The following is a 20,576-nucleotide window of genomic DNA, read 5'->3' as shown; positions in this document are numbered from 1 at the left end:
CTTTCCTAACTGTAACCCCAAAACAGGAACCTTAGATTACACATTTGATAGAGTACTCCTTGTACAGTTAAGGAATTTTAAAGCTAGGAGAAACTTAGAACAATGACTCTGACCTTTAAAAAAAAAAAAAAGAAAGAAAGAAAAGAAAAGAAAAGAAAAGAAAAAAGAAAAACAAAATGATGTTTGGGAGCGAGAGGTTAAAATGACTTAACTAAGACCACATCACTAATTAGTAGCAGATCAAAGACAGGAACCCAGGTCTCCTAACTCAATTAATTTTTCCTTCAATTTTGACTATGGAGGTATCCACATATTTTTCAGGTCATAATCTTTTTCATGTAACTCTAACTTTTCTTCAAATATTTGCTTGGATGTTGAACTGCAACTCTGTGACTTTAAATAAGGGGAGAAAAGATTATTAAAGTAACCACTCAAAGAACAATGGTTTGCATGCAGTGAAAAGCAAAACACAAGGAAATTCTAACCTGTTTGAATCCCTTTGGTTTAATGATGTTATCGCAGCTAATATGTGTGTCAGCTGAATAAAGGCACTGAAAGACCAGCTTTGTAGTGATGGCCAGTTTTGAAAGGTTACAGCTCTAGCATTAAGTTTTCTACCTAGTCTCCAGTGTTTGTCCACTTAGCAAACAGAGCAAGTTTTATCCCATCTTATTCCTTTTGGAAGTACCACTTCCAAGGATAAGGATAATTCATTATTAGATTTTCAATTCTTAACAAACTTCAATTCTTTAAAAAATTAACAATTTTTCAATTCTTAACAAAAATAACAAAATCCCCAGCAAAGGAATTTCCACCAAATCAAACAGTATGTCCTATTAATGTTAAAAGATGTATGATAAAAACAAGCTTCTGTTCCATCTCCCAGCCCCAAGAGTTCAACTACACATCAATAGTTAAATGCTCTTGCACCTGTCTATTCAGATAAACTAATGTTAATCGTGTAAGAGACATAAGAATACAAAGCAGTCTGTAAAAAAAAAACCCATAACCCACCACAGCTGGAAGGTACTAAAAATTACAAAGCCCTAAAGTTTAGCATAAACTCAGCATCTACACATCTTATAGGAAAATTTTCTTCTAAACCCATCTCTCTGACATTAAGTAATTTTATCTTTTATAGAACCTAACTTTTAAAATGTTGAATCTGGGACATTCCCATTTCCTATACAATAGTTGCATTTTTTAACCAAAGAAGATAACTTCACTGCAGGATTAGAAGGAATGGTCTATGACAGAGAAATCCATTTAAATTAAGGAGAAGAAGGAAGGAGAAAGAGGAAAAAGATGAAGAAAGGGGAAGCTGGAAGAGCAAGTGAGCAAGAGGCCAACTAAACTAAGACAATGTACTACCAGTAAGACTAAGTCAATAACACAACAGAGACTACTTTAAACTTTGAAGAGAGGTATGTCAGAATTTAAATATCCTATGTCAATACTCTAACATCTAAATGAAATGAGAATCAAATGCATGAAATAATACCATCATTTAATCATGATTCTTAAAATGGAACATTATGCTGAGGTTAAAAAGAATCAAACAGATCTGTAAGAAATATGGAAAGATGGCTAAGAGACTCTAATAACTGCAAAGAGCACATGATGGTATGAACAGTATATAGAGAAATATTTGTGAGTAATGTATAGCTTTCATACCCATCAACTATCTGGAAAGTTACAAAGAGGTAACTGGTTGTCAGGATCAAGGGGACCGGAGATGGAAGCCAGAAGCATGATTTACTTTATCATTATGCATTGCTTCTGAAATATTTTACTTTTCCCATGGACATGTATTACCTTTTTCTTTTTATTCCAGGGTGATAAAGAACCCTACAACGATTTACAATTTAACCATGTTCTCAAAAGTGCTATAACTACAGGATTATAAAGAGCCTTGAGAGAGCTAGTCACTCTTAGTCCCAGGCAGGCCTGTTCCTACACAATTCCAGACAGTTTTCTTCTTTGTTAAAGACATTAAAATTACTGAGTAAAATTCAGGTTCTTCTTTGGCAACTGTAATTCTAAGTTCAACTATAAATACAGAGAATTTGAGGGCAACACAAACTTATTAAGCATCCTTTTAAAAATTCTGTCAATCCTCTCACATCAAGTTTTCCACTGAGAAATTCTCTATTTCCGAGTTAAAGTAAATGATAAAATAAACTCTCTAATTTGATGGGTTATGCCAGGAGTCACCAAATTAAAACAGTACATTATAATATAAATACACAATAAAGAAGTCTAGATCTAAGAAAAAAATCTCAAAGCAAAGGTCTGGAAAAACAAGTAAGCATACATTTACTGTTATTTTTCTTACCAGAAATTCTACAGGAAGTCATGCAAATTTGAGTCAGCTTGGTTTGTAGAAACAGGCAACATGAAAGCATTATACTGCATATACAGCTAAAACCTTGCAACAAGTTTTTCCTAAAACAAATTTATCTCACTTCAACAAAGACATCTGCACTTCTCTTAAATAAGTATGAATAACCTATCAAGAGTAAAGAATTCACTCTCATGAAGAGTTAAAACATCTTCCTTACAATTTGGCTAATTAAGAATTTATTAATAATTCAAGTTATTTATTAGACACGTACTATGCATCCTAGTACTCTTTGAAGTGCAGTAAGAGCAGTAAAAGAAAATTCTCAGTAGGCAGAAAAAGATAAAATATGCCACTGTTAGGGAGAAAAATGCAAAGGAGGGGAAACTGCAGTGCCAGAAAGGAGAGGGCTTCTAATTTTAAATAAGGCTATCAGGAAAGGCCTCACTGAAAAAAAGTGACATTTTATCCAAGACCTGGGGGTGTGAGCCAAACAGATATTTGAAGGAGCATTCTAGGCAAAGGGATTAGCTGTTGCAAAGGTTATGAGGTGGGGCCATGCTTGGAGTGTTCTATGAACAACCCTCTCTTCCCCCTCTCTCTGTCAAATTAAAAAAAAAAAAAAAGATAGACTTTAAGGTAAATTTGTCCACAAACTGGATATGGGGTCTATGAAAAGACTAAAGGCCCTGAGTAATTCTAAGAACCCTAACTTAATATTCAGAAATTATTCAAACAACAGATGAATAAAATCCTCACAACTATCAAGGAAGAAAAATAGGGAATTTATCTGTATAAGGGAATTTTATCTGTAAAGTACTGTATCTACTGCATTCTGACCATCTGAGGAAAAAATGTATCTTATAGACTTATTAAAATGATCTTAACTTTGCTAATTAATCTTCTAGTTAACTGGGTCTCAAAATGAAAGCTACTCATCTTTCATAACTTACTCCCAAATTATCAGAGTTCTGTGGAAATAATAGTTCTACTCTTTTTGTTCATCCCTGTAGTTCCACTTATCAAACTAAAACTATACATCTGGCTCCTTGAATTTATTAGACAATTTAAATTAATGTTAATTCCCCTCGCCTACTACACAGTTCCAGGTAGCTGATAAGGATAGAGGTATCATTAAATTCTACACAAATTAGAGTCCAAAATATCTGTGAACAAGGTAAAAATAGCTTCTTTACTGCTAAAAAAAAAAAAAAAGTTTCATAGTTACTCTCTTGGTTATTCCCACTTTTCTACTTCCTCATTTAAGGAGGGAACTTGAGAATCAAGTTCCAGTACAGAAATCAATAATCACTTATATAAAAAGAAATTATGACCTTGATTGTGGGAAAATACTGTAACATTTCAGAACCAGCATGATATACATGGCCTGCCACTCAGAAAGGAAAGGAAAACAATTAACCAACAATTGCAACTGCTTCTGAGAACGGTGACCGTTACAAGTCCTGTGGGCCCAGTTCCTACTCAAATGAAAAGGGAGTGGTTTTCAAATTCGTGTGTACCCTAGTGATTAGAAGTACTTGTCATTTTCTAGTAATTCCTACCTCTACAAATAACTGTAAGACAAAAATTGCATTAAATATTTTCATGCCACACTCGAAAATATTTATTTTCAATTCTGTACTGTTTCTCTAAAGATCAGCAATTCTCCAGTTGAATTTCTTAACCAAAAGTCTTATAAATAAAATTTCCCTTCCATAAATAAAATTTAAAAGAAGGTAACAGGACTATGGCTAATTTTCAGTTTTTCTAAAAAAAATTATTTGAATACCAGTAATAACATTAAAAATCCTACCAGCACAATTCTAATATTGGGCATTAATCTTATTGAGTTCAAGTGAATTTTTAAAATATTAAGCTAAACATTTAGTTGTATTAAATTGATTCTATTCATTCACTCTTTTCATTTCCAGGCAAAGACATCATGGCTATCTCTCTTCATGGGCTTTATGCTTAAAGATTTTACTTTATGTGCACTTTAAGATTCCTAAGCCTCTTTATTATAAAATTTAAGCACATTATTTTCCTAAATAACTGTGGTAACCTCCTTTACATGATTAAAAACTATCTCATATTCAGCAACATTCCCATATAATTAAATTCTAATATTTGTTTTCTTCCTTTCTTCCATCCTTCTTTTAACCTCAAAAGGCTAAGTAATTTTCCCAGAGAACAATTTAAGTCTTAATCATTTTAATTTAGTTTCCAACATCACTATATATACATTAACCCAGAACCATTAAGTCAATTATTGCATTAATAAAGAAATGTTTTTGAGATTCTGAAATTCAATTGTAAAAAAGCAAATTCAGTAGTGAAAATCCAGAAAAAAATAAAGAAAAGAATAGAAAAGAAAGGGGTGCCTGGGTGGCTCAGTCGTTAAACGTCTGCCTCCCACTCAGGTTGTGATCCCAGCATCTTGGAATCCAGTCCCACTTCGGGCTCCCTGCTGGCCAGTAAGTCAGCTTCTCCATCTCCCGCTTCCCCTGCTTGTATTCCCTCTCTCACTGTCTCTCTCTCTCTCTCTCTCTCTGTCAAATAAATAAATAATATCTTAAAAAAAAAAAAAGGAAAGGAAAGGAAAGAAAATCCAAAAGGACACCTGGATTCAACCTGTCAACACCACTTTGAAATATTTTCTGAGCTATATCAGGACAGTTAGAATGACTATAACAGCTGTGAGTTCCCTGAGGTTGCAAAATAGATACTTGGGAAAAGGTTATTTGAATCACCTTTCAAAATAACCTACAGCACAGGAGCAGCATGCAAAGTAAGAACTTCCAGGCTATTGTTAGCATTATTTAAAATACATGTTTTGGAGCTGAGCAGTTTATAGGTCAGCTTAACTCTTTCATTTCCCCAATTTGTCAAGTGTATTGACATTATTTAAAGGTCCTGTTCAAATATTCACCACCACCAAGGAGGGAAGGAAGCTCTCATTCCAAATTACATCTTGTCAGCATAAATTCTTTGTTTGAGCCCCAGAAATTTTTTTGCTGTTAGGGCATTTTGGTCCAAGTTTCCCCTAAAACCGGTTAAGTTACACTTCACTTCCTCTCCTAAACTTTTTATAAATCACATTGCACTTCACAGCCATCTCTCTATGTACTAAGTATAATACAAGTCAAGAACACAAATCATTCTATTTGGAGCTGCTAGTGGCCTTTTAAAATATATACTGTCGGGGCACCTGGGTGGCTCAGTGGGTTAAAGCCTCTGCCTTCAGCTCAGGTCATGTTCCCAGGGTCCTGGGATCGGGCCCCATATCGGGCTCTCTGCTCAGTGGGGAGCCTGCTTCCTCCTCTCTCTCTCTCTCCCTGCCTCTCTGCCTACTTGTGACCTCTATCTGTCAAATAAATAAATAAAATCTAAAAAATAAATAAATATATATATATATATATACACACACACACACATACTGTCTACCCACTAACTGTCCGATTTATTTTGATAAAACACAACATTCACAGTCTTTAAAACACATACAGTGAAAGCAGTTGTTTTACATTAAAACACACTGGGAAAGGTATGTCCTATGGTGAGGGCTGTGAAGAGTGTAAGCCTGATGATTCACATACCTGTACCCCTTGAGCAAATAATACATTATATGTTAATTAAAAAAAAAAAAGAAAAAAAAAACCACAAAAGTGAAGTTAAAATGGTAGAAATGGTGAAATACCTCTATAATGCCAAGTCAAGAGATAATTATTCTTTGCTCACCAGCTTAGTTCAACATGAATTCGCCTTTATTCTCTTCCCACTTAAAGAATGCAAAATTTAATCTTTCTTGTACTCTTCCTCCAAATGCTTAGTGAGATGGAGGACAATATGTCACCTCTGAATGATACTAAAATGCGGCACATCCAATCTTACAGCTAGCATTTGTGGAGCTCTTTGAGCATGCCATGCAAACACTATCCAGGATCAAGATACTAAAAGAATCCATGTGGGTGAAAAATATTTAATGAAGGACATTAAAATTTCATAATAATGCTATATACTTTGAAGACAAAAAATATGAGTAGAATGGAGTAGGATTAATTAGGACCTACGAGGAAAGGTAGAACTTTTATAGAGAAAGGAAAGGAGTCTTTGGTTAGATAACTCTAGGAGGCCTTGACCATGCTGAGAATTTCAAACCAATTCAAATGCAATAAAAACTCTTAGGAATTTAAAAAGTATGAACAGTAATCAGGTAGCAATTCTTTGCTCAAAGATAGAAAACAAATACGCCACCTTGGTGGGCATCTTCTGATCAACTGAGCAGCTCCATAATTAACAAGCTGCACAAAAATAGACTCTCAACTTACTAACTCCTACCTCATAGGTGAATTTGTCTTCTAGCAAACACATGCGAATTTAACTAAATTCTACTTGCTGCTAACCTCCAAATGAAGATCTCATTTCACTAGAAAAACAATTCAGGACATAGTCTATGACTTAAATTTTAAGTGCTTCTCATCTAGAAAGACTGTTACTGGAATAATTTAAACCAATCACCAAAAGGAAACTTGTTTGTAACCACACATGTGGAATGAAGAGTAATGTCACTTAGAATCTATTGTTTCTCCATCACATCCTTCTCAATTTGCTGACAAATCCTGCCGATGACTCATATCCTTCTGCACTAACCAGTCACTCTGTTCCCTCATGATAGACTTTCACCAATAATGGAAAGTAGAAAACACATTAATTTGTTTTGCTACTAAAAACAATATCAACATATGTAGATAGATCCAATTTACAGATACTGTGGTGATACAATCTAGTGAATGTCTCCTATAAAAGACTGCCAAAAAAAAAAAAGTTATGCTCAAATCGCAACTAAAACTAAGGCAAGCAACTACAAGAAAGCAGACTGATTGTGAATTTGAATTCCTGTCAAACGATACATTAGTTAAGAGCCAACATTTTTGACCACTGCAGAAATAAAAACACAAAGCAATTTATCTGATCTGCTAAAGCAAATATATCATGTGTGCATTTTATGCCAAAAGAATTAACATTTCCTGAGAAGAATGAAATTTCAACCCAAAAATACTATGAAAGGAATTAAATATCTCTAAAGGTAAAGACCATTCTAATCGTCAAAATATTTTTTCAAAACAGGCTTAACTAGCAAAGAAAGGGTCACAGAAGAGCTTAAAATTCTCTAGAGTTTAAAAAGGCAATGTTGTGCAATGTAAATATATATTCAAATGATGAGATTTAGTTTCTAGGCAACTTACAATGGAATGGATGCTGTGTCACAGAACCTATGGGTAAGAAATCAGTGCAGGCATACAAAAAACATTTGTATTGGGGTGCCTGGGTGGCTCAGTCAGTTAGGTGTCTGCCTTAGGCTAAGGTCATGATCCTGGGGTCCTGGGACTGAGCTCTGCATCAGGCTCCCTGCTCAGCCAGGAGTCTGCTTCTCCCTCTCCTTTTGCTCCTTCCTCCACTCGTGCACACATACTCTCTAATTAAAAAAAAAAAATTGTATTCAAATCATATAAAAACTATTGGTATAATATGTCTATTCCTCATAGTCATTTCTTCAGGAAAGATTTTGTACCCTGTCAGTCTATGCTGATTGAAGAGATAGTTCGGGGGAAACAACGTTAACACAGGCAGTGCAAAAGGGTCATTTTCTCACCTGGGTTCTGGTAACTCCACAGGGTAACTGTGAAAGTGGACAGAGCCTGCAGTGCTGTGAAGCTTCTTTCTTAGAGGTGCTAGAATAGTGACAATTTCTGGTTTAGCCTAGACCTCTACAACTCCAAGAAGGAAAAAAAAAAAAAACAAAAATACCATGTAATATCTACTTGAGCTCTCCACCAAGCAATTCTATAGGGCTGCAAGTCCCAAGACAGTGGCCAAAGGAGCTAGAAAATGTGGTTCAATCAATAAAACAAAAATAAAATAAAACAAAAGAAAAAGCTACCAGACACCTCTACACATATAATATCCCTAAAGATGAAAATGGATGAAAGTCTCTTCTAACATTCCAGATTAACAGACTCAAATCACCACTTCCCAAAAAAATTTTAATTGCTGGTATCCACTGTTCACTAACAAACCCACGGTACAAAATTATATGAAGTGCAACATCAGAGACTCTCACTTTATAAATTTAGCAAATTATCATCAGTTTCTATATAACCCAACTCGTGTCTTAAGAAAAATCTCAAAACAGCAACACTCCCAAAAGAACAAAAAAAAAGTATGCAACTGAAATATCTTAAAAAGAAAAAAAAAAAAAAACTAAATTTCAGACAAAAAGGCCAACTTCTTTAATGTACACTTAACTCCTATAGAGTAACAAGAGTTAACTCAAAAATAAAGTTTAGCAAGAGATTTAAGTACCTTAACCCCCAAGGGAACACATTTTTTTTTATCCACTGCCATCTATTTACTGATATCTTTAATCTGGATTTCAAAACCTGGAATTCACAAATTGATTCTGTAATCAATCTCCTTATCTGTACGAGTGAAAGTGCCACTTAGTCAAAGGATTATTATGAATTTTAAGTAAGAGGTTTTATGATTCAGCATTATAAGATTCTCAAGAAGGATTATAAGATTCTCAAGAAGGGAATGTTGAAACCTAAAGCATAATGATGGATTTCACAAGGTGTCCTAAGATCTCAAGATCTCTACCACTGCCCTATTCATAAATATAACTAAGTCTACCATGTTAAAATTTTGGATCTTGACTTCCAGTTGCTCAAAATTTTTAAAGATCTCCAACTTCTATAAGCAGTACAGCCGATTATACAGCTTCTGAAGAAATCAAGCTAACTTGGATTTCACTCTAACTTAGGTTTTGCTCTTCCAAGAGTAACAACTAAAAATTTATGTATTGCTCTTCTGCATGTTATTTGTAAATGCTTTTTCTAGAGACTCTAATGGTCACCAATCCCACATTCCAAAAAAAAAGAAGGAACAGTACAAACCCTGTTAAGTAAACCTCTACTAAATTTAAACTTTACACGTCAAAATTCTACAACTACTACATACAGAAATGCCACCTTTAAAAGACAAAATGTTAGCGTAAGAGTTAAATCTTAAGAAAAATAAATATTTTACCTTGCTTCACACAAATGTCTTTTCAAGAAGATATAAATATAGGGCTTTCAAACTTTTTTAAAAAGTTATATGCAAAAGCATTCAAACATTTACTCTTCCCTAGTGCCACCAAAGTTCAATGATGTTATAAATGGTTTCTGCTTATAAATTTGGTTAGTTCAAATTAAATATTACTTGACTGACTCATGGAGGGAGTGGTTTGACTTTTGCTGTTCTGAGTCAGAATAGACCCAGTTCAGCAGTTCTAAACAATTTTTCATTTGTATAGGTGTCCTAAACGTTAGCTTTTTCCAGTTGCAAAATATAACAAACCGTTGCCTTAGTAGAAAGGTCTTAGTGGTAATAATAATTCGAATATGTAGTTCAATTTATAATAACAAGTGCTTCTACATATATTTTCTCACTTGATCTTCACAATCTCCTAAGTATCTCATACTGCTGAACAGAAAGACTTCCACATAGGAGTGACAAGTCCTAGTTGACTCTTACCCCAATAAATAACACTCTTCCTCTCTCTCCCCCAAAATAAAAAACATAAAAGGCTGCTGGGTTTCTTTAATCAGACTCTCTTCTCCCAGACATATCCCAGGTGCCTCATAAAAGCTATGTCTCAAAGCACACACCCTGGGGCCCCAAGAGTTTCAAGGCAGAATCTCCACCCACATAAAAGCCTAGCTTAGGCCCCAAAGAGCCTCAAGTCAGCATCTCCTAAATGACCCCCTTGCCTCCAGCCATCTAGTCTTCTGCATTAAATTCAACATTTCTCATCTGTACGAGTTGCTAGGTCACTGTGTGGTTGAGAAACCTCAAAGTGAGACAACCTACTGTGAGGGTGGTAATGGTAGAGTAGAAAAATCAAGGACTTTTGGAGTCATACAGACCTGGGTTTTTAACCCATTTCCAATTCTCACTATCTTATGACCTAGGACAAGTTACTTAAACTCTTTGAGCCCGTGTATCTCTTCATCTCAGCACTGTAAATCACTGAGGCCTCATCACTGTATCCCAACTGCCTAGCAAATAGAAACCACTCAATATGTGGAAAGAAATGCAAACAAGGACCCCCTACCCCCTTTAGAGTAACTGCGAGAATTATACAGGGAGTGTATAAAAATGCCCAGTGCATAGGAGGCCTTTAATAATAATGAATCCAGGGGCCTCTGCCTTCAGCTCAGGCCATGATCCCAGAGTCCTGGGATCAAGCCCCGCAACAGGCTCTCTGCTCAGCGGGGAGCCTGCTTTCCTCTCTGTCTCTGCCTGCTTCTCAGCTTGCTTGTGATCTCTGTCTGTCAAATAAATAAATAAAATTTAAAAAAATTTAAAAAGAATAATAATGAATCCAGTCTCCCACTAAATATTAACAATAGTATTCACTATTTCTAAAAGCACAAAGCATGCTAATGATTGAAAAGGACATACTAAGAAAAACACAATTTCGGACTTCTAATTACACACCGATGTTTTGGTTCTATTATGTCTACTACCAAAATGACCACCGTCTTTGCTTATCCTACTGAAAGACTCCCAACTTCTAAGAACCTTCTCATCAGTAAAGTGTAAAATCCGTAACAAGGTACTTTTTATCAAGAGCCCCTAATTCCACAACACAGGAATCTGGCAAAACTCCATAACAATATTGATTCACTACCCAATATGAAACAATTTTTTAAATGTCAAAGATTAGAATACTGGCAAACAACTTCTCACCATCTTCAACACAACGGCATGCTGGCAAGTGATTCTGAAGCCTTAAAAATGTGTCATCCTTAGCCTTAATTTCCTTTTGCATGCTGAACAAGGCATAACTTCATTCACTTCCTGTCTGAAACTACTCTGTAATACAGAGCACAGCAGCAAATAACTACCATATTCTAACTCAGCAGCAGTTGTAGTCTGGTGATTCCAAACAGACAAGCAAGCCTACAGTGATGCTTAGAACGGCTACAAGCTTTTTATGTTTCTTGACAAACTCCAGGGAATAATAAACTAGCCTCTGGTTCTTCTTCATCATCAATGTTACATTATTTTTTTCTTAAGAGTTCTTTTCCAGAAGGTTAGAGAAGAGTTAGTATCTGATAAAAATTTTTTCTATCTACCTAACGATAAAATACCTTTCACCTGAAAAATTAGCAGTACTTTATAAAAGTCTATGCTTCTGAACACTCTAAGGGCAAGAGCCTAGGATCCTGGGCAATAGACAAGGTTCTTCTAGTAAGCTCTCAGAGCACCAGAGGACGATGGGATGGCCACCACGTCCCTGATAAATTTAGAAATTCGTATCGAAGTCATAAAACATAGGGAAAACATTTATCCTCCCTCGCCCCGAAAAGCATGACCTTTCTTTTAAAAATCCCAGAGCCAGAGGACTATAGTGCCCCTGGGATAAACTCCTATACCGTTTCCTCATAATGGAACCCAAGAAACCAGGGACACGACGCTCTTGGAAAGAACTCCCCAACCGAGGACCGCAGGGTTCACTATCGCCATACACAGCGATCACGATCACGGAGAGCCTCCAGGATGCCCGCTCACACACTGGACAATCGCAGGCACACGCTTTCCACGTTCCCTCATCTGCCATTCACCCCTCCCCAGCCTTCCTCTCTCACACGGCACTCATATTCCCCCACACACACTCCCCCACTCTGCCCCACACACTCAACGCTCTCCCTCTCCCACCACCTCACTCTCCCCCATTTACCCCTCTCGCCCACGCGCACTGCCCCCCCACACCCCCACTGTCCTCTACACTCTGCTGGCACTCACACTGCCCCCGGACACGGCCCCCAACTCTCTCATCCACACACCCCCCAACTCCGCCTTCTTTCATCCCTCATGCACACCCAGCCTCTCCCCAACTCACACTGTCCCCCTCAGGCACGCACATTCTCCCCCCTCAACACTCCACATTCTTCCACACGCACCGTCCCCCCTTCCTCACCCACCCCCGTTCTCCACGCTTCCCGGCCGCGCTCCCCCCGCCCCCGGCCCGACCCGGCCCTCCTTCCGGGGACGTGTCTCAGGCCTGCACTAATGGCTGCGGCGCCTCCCGCCCTCCCCTTCCCCGAGGCCCCGGGAGCCGGCGCGGGGGCCGCCCGGGAGGAGCGCACTCACGCTGGCGAGCTGGGGACTGGGCATTGAAGTCCGGCGGCGGCGGGAGCGAGGAGGCGCCTCTCTCCTCAGTCACCTCGGCGGCGGCGGCGGCGGCGGTAGCGGTGGCGGCGGCGGCGACGACTCCCCCCCAGCCTCGGCGCGCGACACCCGGCCCGGCCCGGCGGCGGCGGCGGCGCGTGTCCACGAGTCCGTCTTGCTGCTGCTGCTGCGGCCGCCGCTGCGTCTCCTGCTTTCGCCACTGGCCCCACTGCCGCCGCTGCCCTGTGGCGTCGTCTCGCGCAGTGCCCGGCCGCCGCTGCCACTCCAGCCGCTACCGGACGGACGACGGTTACAGCCCCGCCGATCGCGCCGCCGCCACCACCGCTGCGCGCGCAGCCGGAACCAGCTCCCGCCACCGCCCCTCAGGGGGCGCTGCGGGGCGCGGCGCGCGCGCCCACTGGCCCGCCCCCCGCGCCCGCGGACTGGCTGGCTTGCCGGCTCGCGGGGCGGTTGGGCCCGCCCACCTGCCCCGCGGGGTGCTGACCTACTGCCCTCGGCGCCTCCCCCGCTCCTCCTCGTGGTTCGTTCCTCTCCTCACTCCCGGCTGCGGAAGGCGCGTCCATGTGACCGGGAAGGGGGGGCGGAACGTGGCCATAGGAGTCGTTCGCCCACGCCGCGGCCCCCTCATCCCATCCGCACCTGGGCAGAGGCGAGGGCCAGCGGCCGCGACGTAACCTGCAAGGTCGAAGGGCTTTTTCCCGCATCCCGAGCCGTGAGGCCTGAGGCCAGATCCTGATGGGACTGGGCGGCGACCGAGCCCTTTGCTCGGGGATTTCCAGCTCAGAAGTGACAACCAGGGCAGCTCAGTTCTTGGCTGCCCTTCCTCGAGGCCCCAAATAAATAGCATGCGTGCATGCGTCTGCAATTCTGCAATTACGAATATTGTTTCTGCGCCTCTCCCGGTCCCATCCCCGCGCGACACACACACACATACACACACACACCCCTATGAACCCTTCCTGACAGTCCAAATTTCAAACTTCCGGTACGTAGCATCTTGGGCAAGTAAGTTATTTCCTCTCTCTTAGTACTCTAAATTATTAAATGGAAATAGTTACCAGCTACTTCATGAGGCTCTTTTCACGTATCAATGATAGAATGTATGAGAAATGCCTGATAAAGAGAAAATCCTGAATTTAAAGTTTTCCAACCTAATCTCCCCTTTAACGACAGAGATTATCCTAGAGATTCCAGTATTCTCTCTAGCATTTGGAAGGTGACCAGAAATTCTTTAATTCTTTGTCAGACCACGAGTTTTTAGTTTCGGTTTGGAAAATGTGGTCACCGGTGAGTTTGGGAGACTCGTCTGGGCCATTGACTGGTCTGACAGCAGCCAGAAAGAGGCACGGGAGGCTGGCTTGGGAGGAAGAGGGGAGGCTCACCCATGAGAGTTGGGGGGGGGGGTGGCTAACTCTTCCCTAACCACCCTAGGAAGTCAACCTGCCCAGAACCAACCCCTATTGAGAAGGGGCTCCTGCCCCTTGGGCTGCTTCTCCTCCGCGAGGACCACGCACATGTTCATTTGGCCCTGTGGGAAGAAGCAATGGTCAGTAGGCATCATTAGGCTGTCCCCACAAGGTAGACCTGGGGCATTGCTCCCGACCAGAAGGCTTCTATTAGAGCTTAGCAGTAAAAAGAAAGGTCTTATGTATGACTCAGCCACATCGAGCCACAGAACAGAACCCAAGATGTTCACCACCAGCAGGTGGCCCAGGAGAGGGTATTCCAGGGCAAGGCTGGCTGGCAGGACTGTGTGGGAGTTGAGAGGCCCTGAAAGGAGGGCCTGCAGATCAGAATCAAGGCCGTTGGATGAGGAGCACTGAGCTCAGCTGCTGCTTGCGTTCTGCCTGCCTCCAGCAGGCAGCATTTTCCACTTCCTGGAAGCACAGACTTGAAACAGAAAACTACATCCTCCGCAAAACTTTTTTGAGTCTCCTGGTCACTGGTTCTTCCACTAAAGTCTAAAAACACCTTACGCAATTGGCTATCCTAGCACTCATCACAGTGTATTATAAATGCCTATTTTCATGATTCTTCCCTCCTTAGACTGACCTACTTGGGGCAGCCTAGTACATGGCTGAACACATGAATCAATCTTCCCTCATCTAGCTCTCAGCCGGGCCCTAAAATGTCAGTAAATAATACAATAACAACAGAAGGAAAGCAATAATGGCCATGAAAGCGGCTACCAATTACTAAGCAAGCATTTACTCTATTCTAAGTCCTGCAAGCTGTTTCGAAATGTATTATGAAGTTTACTCTTCAAATTAACCTTCAAAATAAACTTCAAAATAAGGAAGGTATTCTCACCTTCATCTTAAAGGGGATTGGAAGTTCAGAGAGATTAAGTGGCAGACCCGGGATTCAGTACAGGTGTCTGCCTCTAAAGTCCGAATAAGCATAATGTTAGTCTCTAACTCCAATCAATAACAGGTTTCTCTCAGAGTGGGCTGGAACCCCTTCTGAGATGTTGGAAACGGCACCCCCACCCACCGCCGCCAACTGAAAGCTAAAGCCCTGAGACCATGACACCACCATACCTCCAGGTCAGCAGGGAAATGCTCTAACCTCTGTCATAAATGACCTCACCCAGATGGTTTCCCAGGGAAGACTCCACAACTCAAAACACATCAGGAACTGGGCTGCAGGCCCCTTAGTACAGTGCAAACCTCCCATGGTAGTGAGTTTCATACATAAGTGCCCCAAGTTTATCCAGTGCCCTTGCTGAAACCTTCAATTGCCATTAGCTTATTAATCTTCCCAGTGCCCCTGTGAGGCAAAGCTGGCAGTATTCTGGGCCAATTTTATAGAGCATTGCTTCTTGAGAGCAGGAGCTATGTGAGCCACACACAGGAGTTAGAAGAAATGGTAATGGTGATGTGGCAAAGAAATGGAGACTCTTGAAGAAGTGGTTTTAGACAGAGGTGGGGACACAAACCAGTGCGTGGTTCCCGCCCTGGGACTCTAGACTGTTTCATCTGGCATCCTTGCATTGCCTTTGAGTTCCTGGTTAGCCTTGGGAAGTTACTTCTTCTAGTCTCAATTTCCCCATCTATAAAAAAGCAAAGGTAACAGTATTTACCTCCAAAGGTCGTTCTGAGCATCCCAGGAAGTAGTATGTATAACCCAGGTCGAACCACACTGGACTCATAATAAGTGTTCAATAAATGTTACCTATTATTACAGTGGTGCTTGGCAATTATTAGATGGTACTTAACACTTATTAGAATGGTCCTTGGCACTGTGGAATGCATAAACGGAATAAGCTTTGCTATTACTGGTTCTACAGAGTCTTTTTCAAAATTGTAGGCTCTGTTACTGACTACTTGCATTGTGGCCTTACCTTCATGAATGAACCTTCTGTCTTCATCTGTGAAATGGGATAGCCCTGAAATGAAGATAATGAAGGTCTTGAAAGTGCTTTGTAAACTGTCAAGCACTATGTAAACATTAATCTTTGTTTTGTACTATGACTGTACAAAAATCCTAGCTCTGTCCCTTAAATTCCTGACCTCTAAAGTTTCTTCATGTGTAATATGGCCATGAGGATCACATCTATCTCAGGGGGTGGTTGTGAAAAAAAAAATTTTTTTTTAATGATTCATGACGATATATTTGTAGTGCCTAGCAGGGTGTAGGTGGCCCCTGCGTGTTACTTCCCTACCCCCTGACAGGTACTGCTTTTCAGTGTGCTGCAGTAAAGAAAGCCGCAGGATCTGGTGGGAAATGTATGAAACCAATAGAGCTGGGATTATTCCTGCCTCTGCCGCTGTGAAGCCTTGGGCAAGTTACCTAACCTCTCTGACTTTTCAGATTCCTTGCGTCTCACAAGAGATAAGGTATGGCTACTTTGCAGTTTCAGGAAGAGGAGACTGACGGACCCGACACAGACCTTGACTCAGAGCCAGGGCTTGCTCAGTAAACGGGAGTTACTGACAAATGGGCCGACAGGCCTGTGAGCTACTCTTATGGAAAAGACCCAGTTGGAAGCGAGGACCAAAATTCCCCCACCCGATACCAGATAGGGTCTTGAGCTACAAAATAAGAGATGCAGACTCTCCCTAGGTCCGCAGAGCTTGGGAGGTTCCCGCCCAGCACTGCCTTTCTCGTCCGGATCCTGTGGACCAGTCCTGAGAGCCAGGAGACCCACCCCCTCCCAAAGTGATAACCCGGGGGGAGGAGGCAGGGGGAGGAAGGAATGTACTGATTCACCGCCCCACCCATCCCCTGCCTCTAATCTCTCTTCCGGAATTTTACGGCGCTCTTGTGTTGGGGCGGAGGCGGAGGGGGCAGGGCGCGGGTTACCGCCGCTGCTGGACCCCAGCACCCCACCCTTGCGGATCAGCTGCTATGTGAAGCCCCGGGGAGTGTTGCACACACCCGGGCGGTTTGCTCCCTGCTGTGCGTGCTCTTGGGGGCGGGACCCGGGGAGCCCTGCATGGAGGGTGAGGAGCTGTGAATTCTGACAGGCGTTCAGTCTCGCTCGTGAGTGGGTCCCTCTCCCCTAACGGGTAGGAGTTGGAGAGCTGGAGCTGAGTCCCGGCTCGGGCCTGAGTGCCCTGGAAGGCCGCGGCCTCCTTCAAGAACCTTCCCGTGGCCAATCAGCTCTCAGGATCCCCATCTCCACCGCAGTCAGGTGTAACTGGATTGCAGCCAGAAATCCAGAGAGCAAACAACTTGGAACTGGCCGAGAGGGAAAGAGAGAGGGGGGGGGTTAGAAGCACAGCTCAGCCACCTTTTTTATCTTCCTAAAGATGGGGCAAGTGCAGCGGGACAAAGTGGGGATCGGATCGAGGCAATAGATACTGAGAGAGAGCCGGCGGTGGATTCCCCAGTACTTTAATCTGCCCCGCCCGCTGGGATCAGTTCACCGCATTTTCTCATAACCTTGAGACTTAGTTTCCCCGTTTGGCGGTCGAAAAATATAAAAGAATTTGTTAATAATTGAAACAAGAGCTGTTGGAAATGTAACTCCCAACAAAGCGATTAGGAGGTAATGATGTTCACAGCCAGCATTTAGTGAGCACTTACTATGTGCCAAGGACTGATGTTCTAAGCATTTTACCCGTATTAACTAATTTAATTTTCACAATAATGCCAGGACATGGAAATGTTTATTATCCTTGCCTGGAAACTGGGATAACAGCAAAGCCACTTGGTCACAGTCAACCCAGCCAGTATATGATAGAGGCAGGCTCTGAACACAAGGAGTATTTTTCCAGGGCCCCCCACCCTCAACCACTATGCCATCTGCCTCTCCTAATGAGAATGTGGTCATGATCTATCCACCTGGACATTGGTTTAACAGTGTAAGCGCTTTTCATTATGGCAACCTCTTTCAGAGTGACTTAGATTATCTGTGCATGTATAAATGTTTAATATGTGCTCTCTGACTGTGATAATGTTTCTACACACCGAGACATCAAAGCACCAGGTCCAATGGGGCAATCAAGGTCACATTGTGAAACCAAGAAGATTCCTTCCCCAATGGTTCACAGTTGTCTTAATTCTGTCAAGTGTTATAGCCAGAATCTTGACTTTCCCTCCACAGTGCGCCCCATTTTACCTAGTGGTAACCTGCAGTACCCAAGTCCACACCAGTGATCCTAATTTGACTACTGCTCTGTTTTTCAAAGATATTGCCCTGTCCCCCAAAACATATCCCCTACCCTATTCTCAGCTGTGTGCATATAAACTCCACAACTGGAGGTTTGTTAATTGGTTTCAAGCCAAAATGAAAGTTCATCTTTTGTTAAACTGCAAACATTGGAAGAGAGAAAAATAAACTGGATTTCACCAGTCATTTTCACGTAATGAGAACAAGATGATGAGAACCTCCTTAATGTCTAAAAGAAGAGCAGAAATCGTCTAGTGCAATACCTCCTTTTGCAAGCCCAGGTAAAGAAAAGGAATGTCTGAAGCCACTCAGAGATATTGAGATCCTGAGAAGGGGTGGGGGGAACTACTGTGAGAAAGGGAACAGAAATACAGGCAAAGGGGCAAAAAACTAGATATTAGCCTCAATGTCAGAAGCCTTTTCTTCCAGTGGTGGGTTTTTCCCCCCAAAGGAAACTCTACACCCGATGTGAGGCTTGAACTCACCACCAAGAGATCAAGAGTGAGATGCTCCATCAACTGAGCCAGCCAGGTACCCCTCCGGTGGTGTGTCCAAAAAATCTGTTCTCGGGATGCCTGGGTGGCTCAGTTGGTTGAGCATCTGCCTTTAGCTTGGGTCAAGATCTCAGGGTGCTGGGATCAAGCCCTGTGTCCAGCTCTCTGCTCAGCTGGGAATCTGCTTCTTCCTCTCGCTCTTCCTCTGTGTTCTCCCTCTCTCTCAAATAAATAAACAAAATCTTGGGGGGAAAATCTGTTCTTGGGGTGCCTGGGTGGTTCACTCAGTCAAACAGCTGACTTGACTCAGGTAATGATTTCAGGGTTCTGGGATCAAACCCCACGTTGGGCTCCCTGTTCAGTAGAGAATCTGCTTCTCCCTCTCTCTCTGCCCCTCCCACCACCCCACCCCACCCCCGCTCTCTCTCAAATAAATAAATAAATACAATCTTTAAAAATCCCTGCAGCCTTAAAAATAATATATGCAGGGGTGCCTGGGTGGCTCAGTGGGTTGAGCCTCTGCCTTCGGCTCAGGTCATGGTCTCAGGGTCCTGGGATCGAGCCCTGCATCCGGCTCTCTGCTCTGCAGGGAGCCTGCTTCCTCCTCTCTCAGCCTGCCTCTCTGCCTACTTGTGATCTCTCTCTGTCAAATAAATAAATAAAAATTTTTTAAAAATAATAATAATATATGCATTTTGTAGTATGTAAGTTATACCTTAATAAAGCTGTTGAAAAATAAGACATGCCTCTTATAAAATTTTCTTAATTATAGAGGTGAATACTTAATAAAGTAAAAGCCCCTCACAATCATACCCCGAGAGGAAACCACTTCCAACAATTTGTATTATACTGTTCCTCTAGATTTTTCTCTGCACGTTCATATTTTTTCCGTGTATTCATTTACACGTACATGCACACAACCGCGCGCATATGTATGTTTAACAAAAACGGGTTAGTTTCTCCTAACAATATGTCTTGGACAGTTTTCCATGTCAGTGCATTTAGATCGACTGTATTCTTTGAAAGGCCGCCTACATCGTATGGACAAACTATAATTTACTTAACAGGTTTCCTAATGTTAGATATTTGGGTGTTTTCCAGTATTTTGCTATTACGAGCAGTACTGCCGTGGACATTTTTGCACATGCATTTCGGAGTCCTTTTAGGGGAATTCTGTGTGATAAGTTCCCAGAGAGACTGTTCCTTTGAAAACAGCATGCTTCATAAATCACCATTTTCATCTTATTCCAAGTGCCTTGACCTAACAGCCCATTTCTGATCAAAATCACATAAAGGGCTTAGGATATTGTGTACATTAAATAAATGTTAGTTATTTTCATGATTCTTTTTGCCTTTGTTTCACAAAATCACTGATCTGGTGGAGAGAAATCCATTCATTCAGTCAACAATTCCTGATGAAATGCTGCCCTGGGATGGGCCTAAGGAGGCGCCAGTGAACAGACATAGATCTCAAGAGGTTGATGGTCTCAGAGCACCTGGGTGGCTCAGGCGTTGGGCATCGGCCTTCAGCTCGGGGCTCGGGTCATTCCCAGGGTCCTGGAATTGGCCCAAGTCAGGCTCCCTGCTTGGTGGGGGATCTGATTCTCTCTCCCACTCCCCCTGCTTGTGTTGCCTCTCTTGCTGTGTCTCTCTTTGCCAAATAAATAAATTAAATTAAATTTAAAAAAGAAGTTGACGGTCTCATTGAGGATGGATGTGTCAACTGACAATTACAAGCCCTTGAGATAAGCACTCCAGTGGTGGTAACCACAGGGGAGATAGGGAAGCACATAGGAGGGACATTAACCAGTCTGAAGAAAGGCAAGGGCTGATGAGAAAGAAGTAACAGCTTCACTTATCCAAAGAAGCAAGGTAGTTAGTTCTT

General features: G+C 41.9%; 1 protein-coding gene across 2 annotated transcripts in view; it reads right to left on the bottom strand.

The window, feature by feature from the left end:
• Positions 1-12,654, bottom strand: part of PTP4A2 (protein tyrosine phosphatase 4A2) — a 29,521-nt gene extending 16,867 nt beyond the window's left edge. The window contains exons 1-2 of one of the 2 annotated variants that reach the window (XM_032361270.1): positions 12,542-12,640; positions 7,995-8,109 (exon numbers count right to left, since the gene is read on the bottom strand). The gene's annotated coding sequence lies outside the window, so the exon portion shown is untranslated. Of the gene's footprint in view, positions 1-7,994; positions 8,110-12,541 lie in introns of both variants that reach the window. The other variant, XM_032361269.1, reaches the window with a different exon arrangement.
• Positions 12,655-20,576: the final 7,922 nt, after the last annotated feature.

This window comes from Mustela erminea, chromosome 10 (assembly GCF_009829155.1).
Source record: "Mustela erminea isolate mMusErm1 chromosome 10, mMusErm1.Pri, whole genome shotgun sequence".
Classification (NCBI taxonomy): domain Eukaryota; kingdom Metazoa; phylum Chordata; class Mammalia; order Carnivora; family Mustelidae; genus Mustela; species Mustela erminea.
The sequence above is the reverse complement of the archived record's forward strand: the minus strand, read 5'-3'. Positions and strand labels throughout refer to the sequence as shown.